Raw genomic sequence first — 6,867 nt, forward strand, 5'->3', positions numbered from 1 at the left:
ATACATGCTTCTGTACAACCAATGGGTCAAAGAAGAAATCAAAAGGGAAATCAAGAAATATCTTGAAAAAAATGAAGATGGAAACACAATATATCAAAACCTATGGGATGTTGCGAATGCAGCTCTAAGAGGGAAAGTTATAGTCACAAATACCTTCATTAAGACACAGGAAAGATCTCAAACAGTCTCACTTTATACCTTAAAAACTGGAAGAACAAACTAAGCTTAAATTTATCATAAAAGGGAAAATAACAAGGATCAGAGGAGAAATAAATGAAATGGACTCCAGAAAAACAATAAAAAAATCCACAGAACTAAGAGCTAGTTTTTTGGAAAGATAAACAAAACTGACAAACCTTTAGCAAGATTAAGAAGAGAGAAGATTCAATCAGACATGAAAGAGGAGACATTATAGAAAGGGTATAGAGAGGATTATGAGGCTACTCTGAATGATTATATGCCAACAAATGGGATAATCTAGAAGAAATGGGTAAATTCTTAGACACATATGACTTACAAACCCTAACTCAGGAAGAAAGAAAATATCTAAAGAGACAAATAATGAATAAGATTGAATCACTAGTTAAAAAAAGAAAAAGACAAAAAAACAAACAAACAAAAAAACAACCCTCTCAACACAGAAAACCCCAGGACCATATGGTTTCCCTGGTGAATTCTACCAAACGTTTAGAAAAATTAATACCAATTCTTCTCAAACTATTTCAAAATAATAAAAGGGATACTACCTCCAAACTCATTTGACAATGTCAGAATTACCTGGATACCAAAATAGGGGAAGGACTCCACAGGAGTAGAAAATTGCAGGCCAATATTCCTGATGAATATAGATTCAAACATTCTCAATACAATATTAGCAAACATAATTCAATAGCACATTAAAGGGATCATACTGCATGACCAAGTAGGATTTCTAACTGTGGTAAGAGGATTATTTAACATTCACAAATCCAAAAATGATATATACCACATTAATGAAAGATAAAATTCATATGGTTATCTCAATAGACGCAGAAAAAATATTTGACAAAATACATTCTTTCATGAGAACGATCAATGAATTGGTTATAGAAGGAATATTTCTAGCACAATAAAGCCCATGTATGATAAACCCATAGCTAACCTCATACGTAGTGATGAAAAGTTAAAATCCTTATCTTTAAGATCAAGAGCAACAAAATTACCCACTGTCACCATTTCTATTCAACAGAGTACTGGAAATCTTAGCCAGACCAATTAGGCAAGAAGAATAAAAATAATCCACATTAAAAGAGAAGTAAAATTACTTCTGCAGATCTATACACAGAAAACCCAAGACTCCACTCAAACTTGTAGAATAAATTAATTCAGTTAATTTGCAGATAACAAAATGAACATACAGAATAAACTCCCTAAAAAAAGAAATAAGAAAGCCATATTATTTACAATAGTATAAAAAACACTAAAATACTTAGAAATAAATTTAATGAAGGAAATGTAAGACCTGTGTACTGAAAACTTTAAGACATTGATAAAAGAAATTGAAGAGAAAGAAATGGAAAGATACCCCATGTTCTTGGACTGGAAAAATAATATTGTGGAAATGTTCATACTACCCAAAGTGATGTATAGATTCAATACAACCCCCATCAAAGTTATTCCAGTGGCATTTTTCATCAAAATAAAAGAAACAATTCTAAAATTTTTATGGAACCACAAAAAACTGCAAATAGTGGGAGCAATACTAGAAAAGAGAAGAATCACAATACCTAATTTCAGCCTATATTATAAAGCTATAATAACCAAAACACTATGGTACTGGCATTAAAAGCAGGCATACAGATGAAAGGAACAGAATAGGAAACCCAGACATAAAATCCCATATTAAGTCAACTAATTGTGACAAGGGTGACAAAAACACACAATGGGAAAAGGATAGTCTTCAATAAATGGTGTTGAAAAAAGTAGATATTCACATGTGAAAGAATGAAACTAGAACCTTATCTTACACTACTCACAAAATTAAGTTGAAATGTGTCAAAGATTAAAGTATAAGACCTGAAACCATAAAACTCCTAGAAGAAAACATAGAAAAAAGTCCTTGAATGTGGTGTAAGTGATGGTTTCTTGGATAAGTCCCCCAAAGCACAGGCAATATAAAAATAAATAAATGGGACTACATTAAACTAAAGAGCTTCTTCACAGCAAAGGAAGCAATCAATGAATCATTAGGATGAAAAGTCAACCTAAAGAATGGGAGAAATTCACAAACTTTATATTGAATAAGGAGCTAGTATCCAAAAGAACTCATGCAAGTCAATAGCAAAAAACCAAGTAATCCAGGTGAAAAATGAGCAAAAAACCCTGAATGTTATTTTCCCATGTAAGACACACAAATGGCAACTGTTACATTAAAGGATGCTTGACATCACTAATCATCAGGGAAAGGCACATCAAAAACAATGAGGTATAACCTCACACCTGTTAAAATGGCTTTCATAGAAAAGACAACAAATAAAAAATGTTGCCGAAGATGTGGACAAAGGGAATCCTTATACACTGCTGGTGGGAATGTAAAATAGCGCAACCATTTTTGAAACAATATGGAAGTTCCTTAAAAAATTAAAAAATTGAACTACTACATGATCTAGCAATCTTACTCTTTAGTCTATATCTGTAGATAGATTATATGTATATAGACTGCATAGACTATATCTGTATATATATGTAATTGAAATCAGTATCTAAAAGAGATCTGCATACCAACATTCACTGCAAATTTATTCAACATAGTCAATATATTAAAAGAGTCGAAACATCTGTGAATGGATAAATGGATAAAGAACATACATATACATATTTGAATATATAAATACATCAACCAACTGTATACCTAAAACTTACACAGTGTTATAGGTCAATTATGCCTCATTAAAAAAAAAGAAAGAAAGGAAAACCAGAGAATACCACAGAAAATTACCAGGTTACAAATGTAGGCAAAGGGAGGAAAAGAGAAACAATGGAAATACAAAATAATCAGAATATATTTAATAATATAGCATTGGTAAGCTATTAGATATCAATAAAAACTCAATATAAACGAAGTCTTTTTGTGAGAAAGAACATGAGCGGGGGAGGTGCAGAGGGAGAGGCGAGGGAGAGAATCTTAAGCAGGCTCCAGGCTCAGTGGGGAGCCCAATGTGGGGCTTGATTTCATAACCATGAGATCATGACCTGAGCCAAAATCAAGAGTCCCGTGCTTAACCAACAGAGATACCCTAAATTAAATTAGTTCACAAATTAATGGCACAGAGTAGCTGGGTAGATTAAAAAAAGAGAAGACTCAACTATATGTTGCCCACAAAAGTCTACAGCTTTAATGATACACATAGACTCAAAGTGAAGGGATTTAAAAAAGTATTCCATGCAAATGGAAACCATAATAAAGCAGGAATAGCTATACTTATATCAGACAAAAGAGATTTTAAGCCAAATAGTAACAAAAGAAGTGTAAGGTCATTATATAATGTTATAGGGGTCAATTGAACAAGGATATATAACCATTGTAAATATACATACACCCAACATCAGATACCTAATATAGTAAGCAAGTACTAACAAATCTGGAGAGAGAAATAGATAAAAATGCAACAATGGGGGATTCTGAACCTCAATGTCAGCAATGGTAGGTCAATCAATCAACTTTGGACCTGAACCACTGTGAAACAAATAGAACAAACGGACCTAACAGACATTCTATTCAAAAGCAGATTACATGTTCTTCTCAAATACCCCCAGAACATTCTCAATAATTGATCATATGATAAGACACACACTAGTCTTTAAAAATTTAAGGAGATTGAAATCATACCAAATACCCTTTCCAACCCATAATGGAGTCAACAACTAGAAATAAACAACATAAAAAAAATTTGGAAAACTACAAATATGTGGAAATTAAGCAACACACTCCTGAACAACCAATGGGTCAAAAAATTGAAAGGAAATAGAAAACACATATAGAAGCACCAAGAGGGCATGATGGTTCCCTTTTCTCCACATCCTCCTCAACACTTATTTCTTCCTTTTGATTCTAGCCATTCTGACAGGAATAAGGTGATAGATCATTGAGATTTTGATTTGCATTTCCTTGATGATTATGATGTTAAACATCTTTCATGTGTCTGTTGGCTACTTGTAGCCTTCTTTGGAAAAATGTCTATTCAGGTCCTGCCCATTTTAATTGGATTGTGTTCTTTTAAGTTGTACCAGATCTTTATATATTTTGGCTACTAACCCATTATCAGCTATGTCATTTACAAATATCATCTCCCATTCAGTAGCCTGCCTCGTTGATGGCTTGCTTCACTGTGCAAAAGTTTTTATTTTGGAGTATTCCCAACAGTTTTATTTTGCTTTTGTTTCCTTTGCTTGAGGAGACATGTCTAAGAATGCAAACTGGTGCAGCCATTATGGAAAACAATCAGAGTTTCCTTAAAAAGCTAAAAGTAGAATTACCCAATAATTTTGCTACTTGGTATCTATCCAAAAAAGTGAAAACACTAATTTGGAAAGATAGATGCACCACTATAATTATTGCAGCATTATTTACAATATCCAAGATATGGAAGCAACACAAGTGTCCATCCATAAATATGGATATAGAAGATGTGGTATATTTTACAATGGAATTTTGTTCAGTCATTAAAAAAAAAGATTTTGACATTTGGAACAACATGGATGGACCAAAAAGGTATAATGCTAAGCAAAGTAAGTCAGACAAGGCAAATACTATATTTCACTTATATGCAGAATTTAAGAAAAAAAAGGACAAAGGAAAAGGAAATACACAAAAACAGACTTAAATACACAGAACAAGCTCATGGTTGCCAGAGGGATGGTGGATACTGGGAGGAGTGAAAAAGACCAAGGAGATTAAAAGTACACCTATTGTGATGAACATGAATAATGTATAGAATTGTTGAATCATATTGTACACTTGAAATTAATGCTAATTGTACTTCCATAAAAAATAAGAAATTATAGAAACAAAGGAAAATGGAAACACAACATAACAAAACCTATGAGATGTTGTAAAAGCAGTTGTGAGAGGGAAATTAATAGCATAAATTCATATTTTAAGAAAGGTAAAACAGCTTGTGCTTGCTTTGACAGCACATATGCTAAAACCAGAACGATATGGAGTTTAGCATGGCCTCTGTGCAAGGATGACAAGCAAATTTGCGAAGCGTTCTGTATTTTTGCACTGTGTGGGGCTCTGCTCTGACAGTGCAGGATGTTTCTCTCTCTCCCTCCATCCCTCCCCCTTCTCAAAATAAATAAATAAACTTAAAAAAATTTAAAAAAAAAGAAAGCAAAACATCTCAAAGATGTATCCTAACTTTACACTTCAAGAATTAGAAAAGGGAGAACAAACAAAGTCTACAGTTAGCAAAAGAAAGGACAACAGAGATCAGAGTGGAAATGAGAGACTAGTAGATAGAAATCAATTGGTAACTTTTTAAAAAACGTATACTTTAGTAAGCATGTAAACAAATAGGTACTCTTTTGGAAAAACTGACCAAGATACATCTATTAGGGGATGCAAGTGTTCATCTAAATTTTCTGTTTGTTTTTTTTTTTTACGGAATATTTATTGAAGTTGATTAAAGTATAATTTCTCATGTGCCATATTGGAAGTCCTTTATCGTAAGGACTATTCTTTTGTTTGATGACAAACAGCAGCCACATGGTCAGTGACTTTTCTGGACCTCCACATTGGATACATTCAATTTCTTCTTGAGACACAAGTTTCTTTCTGTATTTCTGAGGTAACGCTTTTATTATTTGTGTAGTATCTGGTGGATCCAGATGCATCAGCAAGTCTGGTGATTTACCTCCCTTAGAATGCTGTGAAATTGAAGAAGACTGAGATGGTTGTCCTACTGATCACAAAGCTTCTGATACACTGACTCTAGAATTGTCTCTTCTGGGGGCTCCTGGGTGGCTCAGTCGGTTGAGCATCAGACTCTTGATATTGGCTCAGGTAGTGATCTCACGTGGGATTGAACCCGGTGTCAGGCTCTGTGCTGTGTGTGAAGCCTGCTTAGGATTCTCTCTTCTTCTCTCTCTTGAACATGTTTTCTCTCTCAAAGTAAATATTTGAAAAGAATGGTGTCTTCTGTCAGGGAACCTTAATGGAATATGTGGCTTTGCTGAATGACCTTGCTGGTAGATGCCATCTTGGTGCCCATTATGACTCTGAGATGGGGCAGCTTCTGGGGTACTTGGTAGCCACAGAGATAACCATAACTGTTTTTATTTTATTTTATTTTATTTTATTTAATATATGAAATTTATTGTCAAATTGGTTTCCATACAACACCCAGTGCTCATCCCAAAAGGTGCCCTCCTCAATACCCATCACCCACCCTCCTCTCCCTCCCACCCCCCATCAACCCTCAGTTTGTTCTCAGTTTTTAAGAGTCTCTTATGCTTTGGCTCTCTCCCACTCTAACCTCTTTTTTTTTTTTTTTCCTTCCCCTCCCCCATGGGTTTCTGTTAAGTTTCTCAGGATCCACATAAGAGTGAAACCATATGGTATCTGTCTTTCTCTGTATGACTTATTTCACTTAGCATCACACTCTCCAGTTCCATCCACGTTGCTACAAACGGCCAGATTTCATTCTTTCTCATTGCCACGTAGTATTCCATTGTGTATATAAACCACAATTTCTTTATCCATTCATCAGTTGATGGACATTTAGGCCCTTTCCATAATTTGGCTATTGTTGAGAGTGCTGCTATAAACATTGGGGTACAAGTGCCCCTATGCATCAGTACTCCTATATCCCTTGGATAAATTCCTAG

At 34.2% G+C, this 6,867-nt stretch overlaps 1 non-coding gene and 1 pseudogene across 1 annotated transcript; one reads left to right on the forward strand and one right to left on the reverse strand.

Moving 5' to 3' along the window:
• Positions 1 to 2,225: 2,225 nt before the first annotated feature.
• LOC125908500 (alpha-ketoglutarate dehydrogenase component 4-like) lies at positions 2,226 to 6,251 on the reverse strand (annotated as a pseudogene).
• Positions 5,157 to 5,260, forward strand: LOC125908513 (U6 spliceosomal RNA). The gene has a single exon (XR_007453395.1). It is a non-coding gene; the product is annotated as a U6 spliceosomal RNA (small nuclear RNA).
• Positions 6,252 to 6,867: the final 616 nt, after the last annotated feature.

This window comes from Panthera uncia (assembly GCF_023721935.1).
Source record: "Panthera uncia isolate 11264 chromosome B2 unlocalized genomic scaffold, Puncia_PCG_1.0 HiC_scaffold_25, whole genome shotgun sequence".
NCBI classification, from domain to species: domain Eukaryota; kingdom Metazoa; phylum Chordata; class Mammalia; order Carnivora; family Felidae; genus Panthera; species Panthera uncia.